This window comes from Schistocerca serialis, chromosome 4 (genome assembly GCF_023864345.2).
Source record: "Schistocerca serialis cubense isolate TAMUIC-IGC-003099 chromosome 4, iqSchSeri2.2, whole genome shotgun sequence".
Classification (NCBI taxonomy): domain Eukaryota; kingdom Metazoa; phylum Arthropoda; class Insecta; order Orthoptera; family Acrididae; genus Schistocerca; species Schistocerca serialis.
Genome location: NC_064641.1, coordinates 737,408,200 through 737,428,737, shown reverse-complemented (window position 1 = coordinate 737,428,737; position 20,538 = coordinate 737,408,200).

Genomic DNA, 20,538 nt, shown 5'->3' with positions numbered 1-20,538 from the left:
TAAACGCAGGTTCCAAAGTGCTTGACATCTGACATGGTTGCATCATAAACTTTTTTGTATGAATTACTTTGAGATATAGCCTTATACATAACACTATGTGATCAAAAGTATCTGGAAACCCCCCAAAACATCCGTTTTTCATATTAGGTGCATTGTGATGCCACCTACTGCCAGGTACTCCATATCGGCAACCTCAGTAGTCATTAGAAATCGTGAGAAAGCAGAATGAGGCGCTCTGCAGAACTCACAGACTTCGAACGTGGTCAGGTGATTCAGTGTGACTTGTGTAATACGTCTGCATGCGAGATTTCCACACTCCTAAACATCCCTATGTCCGCTGTTTCTGTGTGATAATGAAGTGGAAATGTGAAGGGGCACGTACAGCACAAAAGCGTACAGGCCAACCTCGTCTGTTGACTGTCAGAGACTGCCGACAGTTGAAGAGGGTCATTATGTGTAATAGGCAGACATCTATGCAGACCATCACACAGGAATTCCAACTGCATCAGGATCCACTGCAAGTACTATGACAGTTAGGAGGGAGGTGAGAGAACTTGGATATCATGGTCGAGCAGCTGCTCATAAGCCACACATCACGCCAGTACATGCCAAACAATGCCTCGCTTGGTGTAAGGAGCATAACACTGGACGATTGAACAGTGGAAAAACATTGTGTGGAGTGACGAATCACGGTACACAATGTGGCGATCCAATGGCAGGGTGTGGCCTGTGAATGTCATCTTGCCAGTGTGTGTAGTACCAAAAGTAAAATTCAGAGGCGGTGCTGTTACAGTGGTTGTGTTTTTCATGGAGGGGGCTTGCACACTCCTTGTTATTTTGCGTGGCACTATCGCAGGACAGGCCTACATTGATGTTTTAAGCACCTTCTTGCTTCCCACTGTTGAAGAGCAATTCAGAGATGGCGATTGCATCTTTCAACACGATCGACTACCTGTTCATAATGCACGATCTGTGGTGGAGTGGTTACATGACAGAATCACCCCTGTAATAGGCTAGCCTGCACAGAGTCCTGACCTGTATCCTATAGAACACCTTTGGGATGTTTCGAAATGCCGACTTCATGTCAGGACTCACCGACCGACATCGATACCTCTCTTCTGTGCAGCACTCTGTGAAGAATGGGCTTCCATTCCCCAAGAAACCTTCCAGCACCTGATTAAACGTATGCCTGAGAGAGTGGAAGCTGTCACCAAGGCTATATGGGCCAACACCATACTGAATTCCAGCATTACTGGTGGAGGGCGCCATGAATTTGAAAGTCATTTTCAGCCAAGTGTCCGGATACTTTTGATTACATAGTGTATCTCTTCAAACTATTAAATGTAAAATGTGCGACCTCGCTCCCTTCTTCATTCAGTTCCTTTGGCGTGTACAGATGATGTTTCAACAAAACAAACAATAATGGTGAACATATAATGTCCAGTCATGTCATAGTGCCTTTTCTAATAATTAGGGTCATGGTCACATTTACTTGACCTGTATACCTTTGGTGCTTATTGTACCATCTATATCTGTCGTGGAGCTACTTTTGTTTAAAGAAATGGCTCATTAAGTGAATGAAAGACTATGGAGAATGAAATAAAAAAAATCAAGAGAAGCATTTTGAATTTTACAAATACAAAGTATCTATATTTTAAATAAAGTAGAAAACGCTTTTTGAAAAAAAGTGTTTCAAATGTAAAATAAAAATAGGTATTTTGTATTGGTATTTTAAATACATGTATTTCACATAATTCACATCTCTGTATAGCCTATAGTAACGGAGGTGGCGCTAGAGATTTCGAAGCTGGCGCCGCCATGTTAGTAGTCTCTAAAAATTAGCGTACCGCCTCAGTCTAATGTGACTGTGGTACCACTGTTTACAATTACTTCCTGTTCTTAATTTCAGTCGTTCATCCGTGAATAACACAGTGTCACAAAGACATATTCAGACTTTCTTTCTGGTCTATCGTGGCTGTGGTACCACTGTTTACCATTACTTCCTGTTCTTAATTTCTGTCGTACATCCGTGAACAACACAGTGTCAGAAAGACATATTCAGACTTTCTTTCTGGTCTCAAAGGCATATTTGATCCACTAATACGACGCATCTCGTTTCGGTAATATAACTTTCTTTTTGTTGCACGCTTCAAATAACAAAGAAGTGCAGTTTCTGACACAAATAGGCTGCTTTCGTTATACAGCATACTCCATAACATAGAGTGACGAAACTGATGATCTGTGTATGTCCTCTTCGTGAAAATGCTGAGAGCATATTTTGCCATGTCTGGACGGTATATAATAATTCCTTCTGACTGAAATCAATCACAGCGACCTTCGAGTTGTACTGGCAGTCGAAAGTCAAAGTACAGAAATATAAGCACTACAGTAAAAGTAACCAGCGAAAGTAAAATACATGTATATAAAACAAAATATCGCTTAAGAAATGTGATTTTCTTAGATTTTAAACTACAGTTACGCATGCCATAGCATGTGCTATCAATTTGATCCAAAACGACAGGCATAAAAACAGGAATTTTCCAGGCGTAGTCTCTGTTGGTGATAGAAAGACAGGGTTAGGTGTTCTGAATAGCCGGTTGGGCTAGGGGCCATTTGAGTTCCCAGCAGAAGGATCGTCTTCTGTAACTATCTTACAATACAGGGTCAAAGTTTGAATATTAGGCAAATCGAGAAAATCGGTTGATTCTTTTTGAATTAGATGTGGTCTAAGGTGCTGCTTAAGGCGCTTATGGAGCCACCATTTAGTTCATGAGCGCTTCCAGAGAAAACCCGAAAAAACAGTTTTCATGTTTTTTTTGTCGTCAGCACAGGATATATTCTGTAGACATTTTTCCAGAGGTACCATCTTCCCGTTTTCAAAAAGATTTATCTGTTGTCGGGTAACACTCCAGAAACATGTTTTTAGATGCTAAAACCGACCCCCGGATTCCAAGACACCTATGCGCATCAAATAGCTGTAATTTTTACGATATATGTCTAAGATCTCGATATCGAACAACCTCGCAAATGTTCTCCATATCTTTGCCCGATTCCGAGATACGGAGATGCAAAGTTACTCTACTTATATACATTTAAATACGGACGTAAAATTCGGAGTGAGGCGAAAGCGTAGTTTTATGATGTGACGCAGGGCGGGGAAATATACTGTTAAGTGTCTTCGTTATCATCACCACTTGTAATGCTGAAACGCATGCAAAATTTTTGAGCACGTAAAATCCGGTCTGAAGTGTAAAATTAGTTTCGCGCTATTTCAATTTCACATGAGCAAACTATCAAACATTTACTGACCCATAAACTCTTTGGGAAAACTTGTAAATATGCTAAAGCCTAGTTTACACGACGACATTGGGTTGCGCCACTCGTTGCGTGGATTGAGTTGCACGCGAGTGGTTTCATATACACTCCTGGAAATTGAAATAAGAACACCGTGAATTCATTGTCCCAGGAAGGGGAAACTTTATTGACACATTCCTGGGGTCAGATACATCACATGATCACACTGACAGAACCACAGGCACATAGACACAGGCAACAGAGCATGCACAATGTCGGCACTAGTACAGTGTATATCCACCTTTCGCAGCAATGCAGGCTGCTATTCTCCCATGGAGACGATCGTAGAGATGCTGGATGTAGTCCTGTGGAACGGCTTGCCATGCCATTTCCAACTGGCGCCTCAGTTGGACCAGCGTTCGTGCTGGACGTGCAGACCGCGTGAGACGACGCTTCATCCAGTCCCAAACATGCTCAATGGGGGACAGATCCGGAGATCTTGCTGGCCAGGGTAGTTGACTTACACCTTCTAGAGCACGTTGGGTGGCACGGGATACATGCGGACGTGCATTGTCCTGTTGGAACAGCAAGTTCCCTTGCCGGTCTAGGAATGGTAGAACGATGGGTTCGATGACGGTTTGGATGTACCGTGCACTATTCAGTGTCCCCTCGACGATCACCAGTGGTGTACGGCCAGTGTAGGAGATCGCTCCCCACACCATGATGCCAGGTGTTGGCCCTGTGTGCCTCGGTCGTATGCAGTCCTGATTGTGGCGCTCACCTGCACGGCGCCAAACACGCATACGACCATCATTGGCACCAAGGCAGAAGCGACTCTCATCGCTGAAGACGACACGTCTCCATTCGTCCCTCCATTCACGCCTGTCGCGACACCACTGGAGGCGGGCTGCACGATGTTGGGGCGTGAGCGGAAGACGGCCTAACGGTGTGCGGGACCGTAGCCCAGCTTCATGGAGACGGTTGCGAATGGTCCTCGCCGATACCCCAGGAGCAACAGTGTCCCTAATTTGCTGGGAAGTGGCGGTGCGGTCCCCTACGGCACTGCGTAGGATCCTACGGTCTTGGCGTGCATCCGTGCGTCGCTGCGGTCCGGTCCCACGTCGACGGGCACGTGCACCTTCCGCCGACCACTGGCGACAACATCGATGTACTGTGGAGACCTCACGCCCCACGTGTTGAGCAATTCGGCGGTACGTCCACCCGGCCTCCCGCATGCCCACTATACGCCCTCGCTCAAAGTCCGTCAACTGCACATACGGTTCACGTCCACGCTGTCGCGGCATGCTACCAGTGTTAAAGACTGCGATGGAGCTCCGTATGCCACGGCAAACTGGCTGACACTGACGGCGGCGGTGCACAAATGCTGCGCAGCTAGCGCCATTCGACGGCCAACACCGCGGTTCCTGGTGTGTCCGCTGTGCCGTGCGTGTGATCATTGCTTGTACAGCCCTCTCGCAGTGTCCGGAGCAAGTATGGTGGGTCTGACACACCGGTGTCAATGTGTTCTTTTTTCCATTTCCAGGAGTGTATGACTGTAGACACGGCGACACCAGTATACACTTCAGTTACGTCGTTTTGTAGGTCCCTGAGCCGTGTCTGAAATGAAAGTTTAGACAGATGCACGTCGCAAGAGTTGTGATGGAGTTAAAGCTTGTTGCGTGGAATCGCTGCATAAGAAAAAAAAATAGAAACGTGTTTCGATTCGTGACTGGATGAAAAGACGTCAGCTCGGTTGCTCAGCATCACTGCTGAAACAATTTATAACGGAAGATCCAAGAATTAATTATCTTAGAATGTCACAAGAACGGTTCACGTTTGTTCTAAATAGAGTTAATTATGCAATAAGGAATAAAGGTACTGTAATGCATGAAGTACTGTGGCCAGAACGGAAATTACATATCAGAACTGAAATTACATTTCATATTGCGTGCATTACAATCGAGGACACTCGGCAGGCTATAAGATACGGTTCTAGTTGGTGATGACGCTAATTCATTAACACCAATAATTATTAACATTAACAGTAATAATTATTAACAGTAGCAACAATAATTATTCGAAGCAGGCCACATTAAGAAGATAGATCTGTACAGTGGGAATATTTCAAAATTCTAACATATGTGAACGGATAGCACTGCAGTGACGTTTTAAATAGATGAATATTGAATAAAGAATGCAGCTTCTTAAATTTGTATAGCCTTCCTCCTGTCAACAATATTCCTTAACAGACAGCTGGCCAACTCAAACGATGGGATTTTAGTCTTGTAGACAAGAGCATTGCCACAGCTGGAATTACACTTGCTTGTATTTTATTTAATTCACTTGTATATGTGCTCCTAACTCAATAACTTTTGCCCTGAAGCTAAGATATTGTCAAACCATCTATGTTATGATCGCACATGACGGTCTCAGTGGCAGCAACATGTTGCTGAGGCTGCGTTCACACTGCCGGCCGGGCCGAGCTGGGCTGACGCGTACTGGCTCGGCTCGTGCCTAGCCACCTCAGGCCGACGAGTAGTGCATTCACATTTCGCGCCTCGCCGAGCCAGGACGGCGAAATGGGGGAAGTCCACTTCTCCGATTTTCATGTTTTAAAAATTCTTAGCGGTATATAAGACTTCGCCACATCGTTTTATGAACTTATTTTTTCCTTAAAAGTGTTACTTACGTCGTGAAAGAAGAAAAAGTCTACTTTTCGTTTCGCGTGATTTCTTAGTTTCGTAACGCCTCCCAACCGATTTTGAAGAAAGTATGCGGCTAAAGAATCTGATTTTTGTACACGTGGTAGTGCAACATCTTAGCTTCATATTGAATCATTTATCTTTCCATATTTCTTAACAGTCATTGTAAATGATGCTATTTGTCAACGTTGTGCACTTGATTTACAAATCTTGTAGTGAAAAAGTTATGTAGCGGGTAGCTTACTGTTAGATCCGTTTTAGACCATACATTGTTGGGAATGAAATGTAGCTAAAAGTACCAAAAAGTTTTTGAAATGATAATGATACTGATATCTGTCTCTGGTCTCAAGTAATGCGAGCTATTCAGTGGCGTCAGTGCCGCGTCCGCAAGCCACGGAGTTCGCGCGGTTACAGCTTGGTTTAGTGTAGTCATATAATGTAGCACAGAAAAAAAAACTAATTACTAGTGATCAGCGCAGACCTAGTGCCGGCCCCTCTTATTATTTTATGGTCTCATTCTCTAGATAAATCCAAATGTATAAGAAATTTTCCCTCGGCTACTAGACAATCATCTGCTATGCTTTTATAATTGGCCACACGTTGCATCACAAAAGACAAACAATTATTTGTCATCAACATCCTACAATTAGTATGATGTACATTTCGTATTTCGAACTAAAAGATAACTGAAGCGCAATTCTGTAGTCTCGTTGTCTACTTTGGCAGAAAAAATAATGGAGAGTTAATGAAACTACTATAGATCGGCACAGATGTGCGTTTCATTGTTCTTCATTGTTTTTTTTTTTTCCTTGGCGGGCTGCGCTGCACTGTCAAAGTAATCCCCACTCTTTGGCTAAATGGCTGGCGGGAGGCCAAATAAATAAATTTAAAAAGATCCCCACCCTTCGACAGCTGACAAGCAAGTCAGTAGAAAACGCAGCTGCAGTCAACAGTTGCTCGCCTTTAGCTAGTCTGTGCTGTCGTGTAGAACAATGTCTTCACTCAGCAGCCGAGGGAAAAATTCTTATACATTTGGATTTATCTAGAGAATGAGACCATTAAAATAATACGAGGGACCGGCACTAGGTCTGCGCTGATCACTAGTAATTAGTTTTCTTTTCTGTCCTGCATTATATGACTACACTAAACCAAGCTGTAACCGCGCGAACTCCGTGGCTTGCGGACGCGGCACTGATAGCTCGCATTACTTGAGACCAGAGACAGATATCAGTATCATTATAATTTCAAAACTTTTTGGTACTTTTAGCTACATTTCATTCCCAACAATGTATGGTCTAAAACGGATCTAACAGCAAGCTACCCGCTACATAACTTTTTCACTACAAGATTTGTAAATCAAGTGCACAACGTTGACAAATAGCATCATTTCACAATGACTGTTAAGAAATATGGAAAGATAAATGATTCAATACGAAGCTAAGATGTTGCACTACCACCTGTACAAAAATCAGATTCTTTAGCCACATACTTTCTTCAAAATCGGTTGGGAAGCGTTACGAAACTAAGAAATCACGCGAAACGAAAAGTAGACTTTTTCTTTTTTCACGACGTAAGTAACGCTTTTAAGGAAAAAATAAGTTCATAAAACGATGTGGCGAAGTCTTAAATACCACTAAGAATTTTTAAAACGTGAAAATCGGAGAAGTGGATTTTCCCCCATTTCGCCGTCCCGGCTCGGCGTGGCGCGCAATGTGAATGCACTACTCGTCGGCCTGAGCTGGCTAGGCACGAGCCGAGCCAGCACGCGTCAGCCCGGCCCGGCCCGGCCGGCAGTGTGAACGCAGCCTTCTGGTAATCAGCATCACTGAAATCCCACAAACACCTATCAAAGCATAGATATCCGAAAACCGAACATTATTCTTAGTTCCCTACTTCATATTTCAGTTTGTCTACACTCTACGAACACACGTAACTTCAAAACTCGTGCAACTAGTGTCGCCAAAGTTGGAAGACGCCGAAAGTGTTTAGTTTCACCAACGAGTTGCGCAAAACGCGCGGCGCGCATGCGCAGTGGCCAATAGCGCAGTTGTCTGCAACCTAGTGTCGTCGTGTAAACTAGGCTTAAGGAAGGTAAAATGAGGCGGCTAGTACTCGTCTTCCCAGTCAGTCTTTTCACCTTTATTGTGCTCCGATGGGAGCATTTTGCTGCTGGTAATCAGAGCGACGAGAGCACCTGTAAATGATGCAAGCTGGCGTTTTTTTTTTTTTTTTTAAATCATAACACTTCCACCAGAGGATAATGTTTGGAATTGCTAACATGGCGGACATCGGCTTCAAGTCTGTTACGTCATGGCAACTGCCTTATTATACCTCCATGGCGGAAATCAAACGTTAGGATCCCAAAGAAATTGATGACACGTGCGAGCAGAAAACTGCATATCCTGCAGTCGATTCTCTGTTACATTTAATGCAAACATCTGTGGGTAAAACCATACCGGCTGCAGTTGTTATATGCACTACTACTTGTGACAGTGAGTTTCTTTCTGATTTTTGCGATGACCTGGAGCGGCTAATGAAGGAAGACGTTTTTTCACAGAAGTTGGTCTTCAGTGACAAAGCCAGGTTTCATGTTTCTAGAAAGGTGAATCGCCATAACGTGTGTGTAAAACAGTCATTCGAAATTGTGGAACACATTCATCTGAAGTTAACATCTTTTGTGTCACGTCCTCAAAAAGTTCATCAGCCATTTTTCTTTGCGAAATAAACTGTAACTGGTTTCGTGTACCAGGGCTGTACCGAGGCTACGGCGAGATTGACTGCCAAAGGAAAAAAAAAAAAAAAAAATCTCAAAAGATGGTTTAATATGTGACGGGGACAGGCACGCCCCTTCACTTGCCCCACGTGGTCGTGACGTCTGCCTGTGAGAAGCAGCATTTTTGCTCGGCCATGGAGTGTAAACGTACGCTGTTGCTATAATGTCATTTCCTTCAGGTAGCACTGCCGACAGGGCGCTTGCTTCAAACAGCTGCCGCCCACACAGACAGCTCATGTTCAACATCGGAGTTTTTGCGGCAACTTCACTACGATATTAAAGAATTTCAAAGGTTGGTGAATGGGCGCTGAATCAAGTATGCTATCTGACCGCTTACGATGTTTGTCGATTTCTGCCTACTGAGGACTGGAGCAAAACCGTGCATGCTAGAGTGCTTCAAATTATTTGACAGAATAATAAGTGAAATTGAAAACATATCTCACATATTTGTCACACACTGAGGTGACAGAAGTTGGTTCAAATGGCCCTGAGCACTATGGGACTTAACTTCTGAGGTCATCAGTCCCCTAGAACTTACAACTCCTTAAACCTAACTAACCTAAGGACATCACACAGATCAATGCCCGAGGCAGGATTCGAACCTGCGACCGTAGCGGTCGCGCGGTCCCAGACTGTAGCGCCTAGAACCGCTCGGCCACTTCGGCCGGCTGACAGAAGTCATGGGAAGGCAATATGCACGTATACAAATGGCGATAGTATCGCGTGAACAAAGGTATAAAGAGCAGTGCATTGATAAAGCAGTAAATTTGTACTCAGGCGATTCATACGAAAGGATTTCTGACGTAATAATGGCCGCACGAGGGGAATTAACAGACTTTGAGCGCGGAATGGTGGTTGGAGCTAGAGGCTTGGGACATACCATTTCGGAAATCGTTAGGGAATTCAATATTCCGAGATCTACAGAGTCAAGACTATCACAAAACACCAAATTTCAGACATTACCTCTCACCACGGGCAACACTGTGGCCAACGGCCTTCATTTCGCTACCGAGAGCAGCGACCTTTGCGTGGAGGCTCAAGTGGCTCTGAGCACTATGGGAACTTAACATCTGAGGCCACACCGGCCGGCTTTGCGTGGAATTTTCAGTGCTAACAGACAAGCAACACAGCGTGAAATAACCGCAGAAATCAATGTGGGACGTACGACGAAAGTATCCGTAGGACAGTGCGACGAAATCTAGAAATGGAGTAGACGGCTGACGTGAGTGCCTTCACTAACAGCTAGACATCGCCTGCAGAGCCTCTCCTGGGCTCGTGATCATGTCGGTTGGACGCTGTATTTCATTCCTGCTACGTTTAAAATTTCAGTGATTGCAATCGAATCAACGGCGTGAAAACATTCCCCTAAATCTACAAGTGATGTAAACGTACACTATGTAATCAAAAGTATCCGGACACCTGGCTGAAAATGACTTACACGTTCGTGGCGCCCTGCATCAGTAATACTGGAATTCAATATGGTTTTAGCTCACACTTAGCCTTGATGACAGCTTCCACTCTCGCAGGCATACGTTCAGTCACGTCTTGGGAGGTTTCTTGAGGAATGGCAGCCCATTCTTCACGGAGTGCTGCACCCAGGAGAGTATCGATGTCGGTCGGTGAGGTCTGGTCTGGCACGAAGTCGTCGTTCCAAAACATCCCAAAGGTGTTCTATAGGATTCAGGTCAGGAGGCTGTGCAGACCAGTCCATTACAGGGGTGTTGCTCTCGTGTAACCACTCCGCCACAGATCGTGCATTATGAACAGGTGCTCGATCGTGTTGAAAGGTACAATCGCAATCTCCGAATTGCTCTTTAACAGTGGGAAGCAAGAAGGTGCTTAAAACATCAATGTAGGCCTGTGTTGTGATAGTGCCAAGCAAAACAACAAGGGGTGCAGGCACCTCCATGAAAAACACGACCACACCATAACACCACCGCCTTCGAATTTTACTGTTGGCACTACACACGCTGGCAGATGACGTTCACTGGGCGTTAGCCATATCCACACCCTGCCATCGGATCGCCACATTGTGTACCGTGATTCTTCACCTCACACAACGTTTTTCCACTGTTCAATCGTCCAATGTTTACGCTCCTTACACGAAGCAAGGCGTCGTGTGGCATTTACCGGCGTGATGTGTGACTTATGAGCAGCCACTCGAACATGAAATCCAATTCTTCTCACCTCCCGCCTAACTGTCATAGTATTTGCAGTGGATCCAGATGCAGCATGGAATTCCTGTGTGATGGGCTGCATAGATGTGTGCCTATTACAGATTACGGCCCTCTTCAACTGTCGGTGGTCTCTGTCAGTCAACAGACGAGGTCGGCCTGTACGCTTTTGTGCTGTACGTGTCCATTCACTTTTCCACTTCACTATCACATCGGAAACAGTGGAACTAGAGATGTTTAGGAGTGTGGAAATCTCGTGTACAGACGTATTACACAAGTGACACCCAATCACCTGACCACGTTCGAAGTCCATGGGTTCCGCGGGGTGCCCCATTTTGCTCTCTCACTATTTCTAATGACTACTGAGGTCGCTGATATGGCGTACGTGGCAGTAGGTGGCAGCACAATGCACCTAATATAAAAACGTATGTTTTTGGGGGTGTCCTGATACTTTTATCACATAGTGTAGGTTTGTCTTCCATCAGCCTTTGTTCTAGCACAAGTCGTAGGGTCAGTGTTGCCCTACGCGTTTCTACATTTCTCCGGACTTCAGACTGATCTTTTCCAACGTCAGCATCTTCCTATTTTTCCATTTTTCTATGAATAATTCATACCAGTGTTTTCAATCATAACTTATGGTCCAGTAGTTGTATTCGCAGCCTATCAACACATGCCTTCTTCGTTGAAATCAAAGGGAATTTCGCCTGCGTCGTATATCTTGCACACGAAGTAGAATAATTTTGTCATTGCTGGTTCTCCCAAGAATCTCAGTAACTTAGAGAGAATCGACAGTGTGAAAACCTTTCCCTAAATCTACAAGTGATGGACATGCGTCTTACAGTGCTCTGTCAAATTCATCTCGCTGTATTATACATCCAATCTCATCTTCAACTACTGCCTATTCCCGTTCTATAATACAGGATGCACATAAAGTCCGGGAACACTTTCAATTATTTATTGCACAAGAACTAAACATTGTATAGATGTCATACATATTGCATTTTGAAGAGAAACTCTGAAAGGTTTTACAAACATTGGATTTGCGAACCATGAGTGACCCGGCAGACGTCAATACGGTAATCGAATTCTTGCCATACCCGTCCCACCATGGCATCGTCGACTGTTGCAGTCGCTTCCCGTATTCTCTCCCGGAGCTCTGCTACATCAAGTGGTAGAGGCGGTGCATACACCAGATCTTTAATGTGTCCCCACAGAAAAAAATCACACGGAGTGAGATCTGGTGGTTGGGGAGGCCATTTCATGAAACAGCTGTCCGCTTCTGTAGTACGGCCGATCCGTCGATGCGGCAGCTCCGTGTTCAGGTACCCACGAACTTCATGATGAAAATGGGGTGAAGCCCCGTTCTGCTGAAAGATGAATGGAGAGTCCAATTGCATTTGAGGCATCAGCTGTTGCTGCAAGATTTCAGGAAGGAATATCCAGTGACAGTGCTCTCAGCGAAGAAGAATGGCCCATACAGTTTTCGCCGTGACAAGACACAAAAAACATTTACCTTTGGGGAATCACGCTCAAATTCAGTGCATTCATGTGGATGCTTTGCACCCGGATTCGGCAGTTATGCCTGATCACTTTCCTATTAGTGTGAAAAGTGGCTTCGTCGCTAAAAATTAAGCGATCAAAAATGCCATGCCCATTCTCATTCAGTTGTTGCAACTGCGAACAAAACTCAAAACGCTTGTCTTTGTCGTCATCATTGAGCTTCTGCACTAGCTCCAATTTGAATGGATTCATAGACAGCTTCTATCGCAGGACTTTTCACACGGAAACTGGAGCCATTTAGAGTTCACGAGATGCACGACGCACCATTTTCGTTGGACTGCTTATGAATGTCTCTCGTACACGCTCCACATTCACCTCACTCACACTGGGACGCCCTCTTGTCTTTGCCAGCACAAGCAACCCGTCGTAGCGAATTTGTTTTGCCAGTGGTAAATGGCCTTCGTTGTTGGTGGCTCCTTACTGTACTTGAATCTAAACACCCGCTGAACAGCTGTAGCACACTTATTTTTGTCGAACTCCAACACACAGAAAGCTCGCTCCGCACCTGAACTCGCCATGTTTGCGACTAGCAATGACTACCGGCAAATTACCAAACTACGCTGTGGCGGTGCACATAAAAAACTTTCAGCGTTTCTCTTCAAAATGACATATGTATGATATCTGTACAATGTTTGGTTCTTGTGCAATAAATAATTGAAAGTGTTCCCGGTCTTTATGTACACCCTGAACTGTCATCAACTTCATTTCCCTTGTAGAAGTCTTACAATATTCCCCCCACCTTCCAACTTTCCCTTCTTTGCATAGCATTGGTTTGCTACCTGAGCTCTTGAATTTCATACAGTTCCCCTCTCTTTTCTCCAAACATCTCTTTAATTTTCTTATCGGTAGCGACTATGTTTGCTCTAGTTACGTAAGTTTCCACAGCCTTGAATTTGTTCTCCATCGCATCCTCTATATTAATGCACTTTCTGTCAGTCTCAGTTTTTAGACGTCTCTATTCTCTTTCGCCTGCTTCATTCGCTACTTTTTTGTATTTTCTCTTTTCATCAGTTAAATTCAATATCTTCTGCATTATCCGAGGATTTTACTAGGTCTTGTCTTTTTATCTATGTGATCATCTGCCGCCTTCACTATTTCGACTTAAAGCTGTCCATTCGTTTTAAGTTTTATTGCTTTCCCCTGTTTCAGTCAAACGTTGTCTAATGTGCCCTCTGAAACTGTCAACAACCTCTGGTTACTTAAATTTATCCAAATTCCATCTCCTTAATTTCTGCAATTTAAAACCAATAAATTATGACCAGAGTTCGCGTAAGTCATTTTCAGCCAGGTGTTCGCATACTTTTGATCATATATTGTAAATAAGGTGTATATTAAAGTCATTCAAAATGAAACGAGTCGGAGGCTATAAGAGCGAACGGAGAGCGGGTAACGGAAATTCTTCGAAGAATGGCAGAAGCGTCCGAAGTGCACCGCACGTTCTTAGCAAGGATCTAGGCATGGCTTCAAGAAAGGATGGATGTCTTTGGCAAGATCAGGAACGCCACACCACCTTGTCAATACCACTGTCCAGAAGGTGGACATGTTGGCATCATTGTTGAAAAATGGCGAGCTATGGTGGCAGCCATTGCCCCAAAGTCCGATTGAGCGTCAAATGGTTCAAATGGCTCCGAGCACTATGCGACTTAACTTCTGAGGTCATCAGTCACCTAGAACTTAGAACTAATTAAACCTAATTAACCTAAGGACATCACACACATCCATGCCCGAGGCAGGATTCGAACCTGCGACCGTAGCGGTCGCTCGGTTCCAGACTGTAGCACCTAGAACCGCACGGCCACTCCGGCCGGCGATTGAGCGTCAAAATTGCAACAGACATTCAGTGCTTTCTTTACTTTTGTGCCATTCTTTGATGAATTCCCGTTCCCCGCACTCCTGTGGAATCCGCCATTCATCTGTTTACAACACCACTGACAAGGGAACCTCCCCATCGCACCCCCCTCAGATTTAGATATAAGTTGGCACACTGGATACGCCTTGAAAAACTGAACACAGATCAATTGAGAAAACAGGAAGAAGTTGTGTGCAACTACGAAAAAATAAGCAAAGTATACAAACTGAGTAGTCCATGCGCAAGATAGGGAATATCAAGGGTCATCGGAGCTCAGAAGCGCAGTGGTCCCGTGGTTAGCGTGAGCAGCTGCGGAACGAGAGGTCCTTGGTTCAAGTCTTCACTCCAGTGAAAAGTTTAATTTCGTTATTTTCGCAAAGTTATGATCTGTCCGTTCGTTCATTGACGCCTCTGTTCACTGTAATAAGTTTAGCGCACCGGTAATAAGCGACCGCACCAGTAAACCGTGCGATTAGTAGACGAAAGGACGTGCCTCTCCAATGGGAACCGAAAACATTTGATCGCAAGTTCACAGGTCAACCGATTCCTCCACAGGAAAACGCGTCTGATACATTCTATACGACAGTGGTGACGGCATGTGCGTCACATGACAGGAATATGTTGTCGACCCACCTAACTTGTACACTTGGCGAATGGGTGAAAAGATTCTTCTACCTTACCCGATTTCGGTTTTCTTGTGGATGTGATAATCACTCCCAAAAAAGTGATGAAAACATAAGAGTTTGTCACATAAACTGAAAACAAAAAATTAAACTTTTCACTCGAGGGAAGACTTGAACCAAGGACCCCTCGTTCCGCAGTTGCTGACGCTAACCACGGGACCACGGCACTTCTGAGCTCCGACGACACTTGATATTGCCAATCTTGCGCATGGACTACTCAGTTTGTATATTTTGCTTATTTTTTCGTAGTTGCACACAACTTCTTCCTGTTTTCTCGATTGATCTGTGTTCAGTTTTTCAAGGCCTATCCACTGTGCCAACTTATAACTAAATTTGAAGGGGATGCGATGGGGAGGTTCCCTTGTGAGTACAGTGGAAGATCGACTCGTGCACGAACTCGCGCTGACGTCACGTCGCTGTGCGCCCATGTTCCTCCAGCAGCGAGTTTTTTGGCCTCAGCGCTCTAATGACCACACCCTCTTCCATAGGCAATTACATTACGATCCCTTCAATGATTTTCATTTTACAGCGCTTGCCTCGTTTCTTTTCGAATGACCGTAATAGACGCAACTAGCAGATGATCGTGCTTGAGGTATAATCATAAAGGAGAAGTATCTGTTAAGAGGCCAGACTAACACGTGTTTCCTGTAGAGGGGCAGCAGCCTTTTCATTACTTGCAGGGGCAACAATCTACATGACTGACTGATCTGGCCTTATAGCATTAGTCAGCGTAGACTTGCTGTGCTGGTACTGCGAACCGCTGAAAGCAAGGGCAAACTGCAGTCCTGACGTTTTTCCGAGAGTAAGCTGCTCTAATGTGTAGTTAAATGATGGCATCTTGTAGGGTAAAATATTCCAGGGATAAAATAATAAGCCGCGCGTAGTGGCCACGCGTTTTAAGGCGCCACGTCACGGATTGCGCGGCGCCTCCCGCCGGAGGTTCGAGTCCTCCCTCGGGCATGGGTGTGTGTATTGTTCTTACAATAAGTTAGTTTAAGTAGTGTGTAAGTCTAGGGACCGATGACCTCAGCAGTTTGGTCCCTTAGGAAATCATACACATTTGAACAACATAAAATAATACCCCATTTGTATACCTGGACGGGGACCACTCTACACTTACATTACATCTAGATGACAGCACTGCAATACACGCTCAACTGCCTGGCAAAGTGTTTAGCGAACCACCTTCAAGCCATTTCGCTATCGTTCTACTGTCGAACGGTGCGCAGAAAAAAAACGAACGTTTAAGTCTTTCCGTACGAGCTCTGATTTGTCTTATTTTATTACGATGATCATTTCTCCCTCTGTAGGTCGGCGTCAACAAAATATTTTCGCATTTGGAGAAGAAAGTTCCTCATCAAATTGCCGACGCAACTCATGTAATATATCTGGATATTCTACCCATTTCTTTCGTTCTTGGGGCCAGTGTCCCGCTTCAACGCGGGGTCGGCCATGTTACTATTGATTTGGCAGTGTTAGCTGCAGAGGGTGGGCAGGTGACCTTCCTGCCACCACCCCAAACCCCCTAGGACGGTATGAGTGTACCCCAGTTGTCTGCGTCTAATGTAAGCCATGGAATAGTGTGAACGTTTTCAATGTATGCAAGTCGTGTAACTGAGGCGGAACGTGGGGACCAGCCCAGTATTCACCTAGTGGGATGTGGAAAACCGCCTAAAAACCACATCCAGGCTGGCCAACATACCTGCACTCGTCGTTAACCCTCCAGGCGGATTCGATCTGTGGCCGTCGCGCCTACCTGAGTGCAGGAAGCAGTGCAATAGCGCTCTCGGCTATCCTGGCGGGTATCCGGATACTCTCCCGATATTTAGCGATAATACGAAACGACTTGACCTTCTTTGAACGTTGTCCTTCAGTCCTATCTGATATCCCATCCAGCGCAACGGCACTCCAGAAGAGGGCATAAAAGCGTAGTGTAGATACTCTTTAGAAGACCTGTTGCATCTTCTAAGTATTCTGCAACCCTCTGGAAGAAGTCGTGTTCAAGAAAAACAAAATTGGCATTCTTCGGGTCAGAGCATCGATTATTAGGTCCTTTAATCGGATAACAGAAATTAAAAGAGGAACAGAAATGTTTGAAGTTAGATATAGTGGGAATCAGTGAAGTGCAGCAGCAGGAAGAACAAGGCTTCTGGTCAGGCCACAACCAGGTTATCAACACAAAAGGGGTAAGGTAATGCAGTGCATGATGAGATAACGGAAATATTCAGGTAGTCAAAGGCGGTGAAAATGTAATTGTGATGCGTGATTGGAATTCGATAGTAAGAAAAGAAAGACTGGGTAAAATGAATGAAACAGGAAGCCGCCTAACAGAATTTTGGACAGAGCGTAATTTAATCACCGCCAGTAGTTGGTTTAAGAATCATGCAAGTAGGTTGTATGTGTGAAAGAGATCTAGAGCCACCGAAGTTTTCAGATCGATTATATAATGGTAAGACAAAGATTAAAAAAAAAATTTAAGCTCCCAGAATGAGATTTTCACTCTGCAGCGGAGTGTGCGCTGATATGTAACTTCCTGGCAGATTAAAACTGTGTGCCGGACCGAGACTCGAACTCGGGACCGTTGCCTTTAGCGGGCAAGTGCTCTACCATCTGAGCTATCCAAGCACGATTCACAAACCGTCCTCACAGCTTCTGTAAAGTTTGGAAAGTAGGAGACGAGGTACTGGCGGAAGCAAGGCTGTGAGGAGGGGGTGTGAGTCGTGCTTTGGTAGCTCAGATGGTAGAGCACTTGCCCACGAAAGACAAAGGTCCCGAGTTCGAGTCTCGGTCCGGCACACAGTTTTAATCTGCCAGGAAGTTTCAACTTTTAAGCTGTAAGACATTTCCACTCTCACGGGAATACGTTCAATATGGTGCTGGAGGGTATCTTGGGGAACGGCAGCCAATTCTTCACGGAGTGCTGCAATGAGGAGAGGTATAAATGTCGATCGGTGAGGCTTGGCATGAAGTCGGCGTTCCAAAACATCCCAAAGGTATTTTATAGGATTCAGACTAGGACTCTGCGCAAACCACAGTCCATTAGAGCGGTGTTACTCTCGTGTAACCACTCCGCCACAAGCCGTGCATTATGGATAGGTGCTCAATCGTGTTGAAAAATGCAATCGCCATCCCCGAATCGCTCTCTTCAACAGTGGGAAGCAAGAAGGCGCTTAAAACATCAATGTAGGCTGTGCTGTGATAGTGCCACGCAAAACAACAAGGGGTGCTGGCTCCCTCCATGAAAAACACGACCACACCATAACACCACCGCCTCCGAATTTTACTGTTAGCACTACACACGCTGGAAGATGACGTTCGTTCACTGGGCATTCGCCATGCCCACACCCTCCCATCGGATCGCCACATTGTGTACCGTGATTCGTCACTCCACACAACGTTTTTCCACTGTTCTATCGTCCAATGTTTACGCTCCTTACACCAAGCGAGGCGTCGTGTGGCAGTAACCGGCGTGATGTGTGGCTTATGAGCAACCACTCGACCATGAAATCCAAGTTTTCTCACATTCAGTCTGTCATAATACTTGCAGTGGATCCAGATGCAGTATGGAATTCCTGTGTGATGGGCTGCATAGATGTGTGCCTATTACAGATTACGGCCCTCTTCAACTGTCGGTGGTCTCTGTCAGTCAACAGACGAGGTCGGCCTGTACGCTTTTGTGCTGTACGTGCCCATTCACTTTTCCACTTCACAATCACATCGGAAACAGTAGAACTAGAGATGTTTAGGAGTGTGGAAATCTCGTGTACAGACGTATTACACAAGTGACACCCAATCACCTGACCACGTTGGAAGTCCATGAGTTCTGTGGAGTGCCCCATTTTGCTCTCTCACTATTTCTAATGACTACTGAGGTCGCTGATATGGCGTACGTGGCAGTAGGTGGCAGCACAATACACCTAATATAAAAACGTATGTTTCTGGGGATGTCCGGATACTTTTGATCAAATAGTGTGTATGTGTTTGTTTCGAACCCGTGCGTGAAACCAGCTACAGCAGTAATTATCTCTGGGTCAGATTTCTTATTCCGGAACTTCAACAGAAACTGCTAGAACCGGTGACTGAAGAAGAAGTGTTGGATGCCATAGGCAACGGGGCTCCCAGTAAGTCACCAGGACCGATTGAGTTACCTCTGGAGTTTTATAGGACGTTCCAGAGACTATTGATCTCCCTGTAGGATACTATATGTCAAGAGCTCATGACACCAGAGGTACAACTTCCGGCTGCATTTGTGGAAGGTATCATCATTCCAATACGTAAACCTCGCGGAGGTTAACGTATTACAGCTTACCGACCATTAACGTTGTTGAACTGTGATATGAAAATCTCTACACGTCTACTGACAGCTCGAATTCGGCGTACGACATCCTAGGTCTTATCAGTAGATCTGACATTAATGGGTGGGACGCATAATATCCACTCTGCCCTGTGCCGCTACAGAGACCTGATTGCCCTCGCTAAGGTGCGTCGCATACCGGGAGCTCTTGCTGCGATAGACTTCAGTCAAGCATCTGATCGCGTCAGTCATACGTACTTAACAGCTGTTCTTCAGAATATGCATTACCCGGGCACTTTTGCCGATGTGGTACTCCTTCTCCTACGTGGCGCAACATCGAAAGTCCTTGTCAACGGTAGATTGTCGAACACCTTGCAAATTCGCCGTTTTGTTAGACAAGAATGCCCATTATCGATAACAGTTTACGCTTTGGCATTAGAACCTTTGTTGTGCGGGGTGCGAAACCGCCTCAGGGGTTTCTCTCTCGGTGGCTTCGTCTTTAGGTGCACTGCGTATGATGATGATCTGATGTTAACTCTTTGTGACTGACATGATGTTCGCAGAGCCTTGGATTGGTTAGCCACTTATGGCGAAGCTTCGGGGAGCCGTATAAATGTACATAGATCGATGGCTTTGAATATTGGCACCGGGATGACGCTTGCAAGCGTCGCCCTACTCAGACTGTGCGATAAAGTCCGCTGTCTTGGTATCGACTTTACGGATGACATCTCACGTTGGCGACCATTAATTATCGGAGCCTCTTGTAACACATCCTGGCTGGACTTGTGGGTCATCGTCTTCGTGCATTGGACCTTCACCAACGGACAGAATTTATTAATGTCTATCAGCCTTCACGAATTCCGCATATAGCGCACCGATGCCGAAACACATAGCTCGGAGCGTCATGGCGACATTTGATTCCTTTGCCAGCGCTGGTATGATATTTAAGGTTCGATGCGACTCCCTCACTCTTCCTAAAGAACGAGGCGGATTTGGCCTTGTCAGTGTTCATGATCGAGCAGTATCTCTATACGTTAGTAAGCACCTCAAGCTTTGGCGACGATGTCTGCCCAGCTCCACTTGCCTACTGATGAAGGCCCAGGCACCATATTCCCTTGACCCTCAGATGGCACTTACCGAGATACCGGTGCCTTTTTCTTACTTTGGGATGTTCTATCTGGAGTATAGCTACCTACGGGACATTCTCCC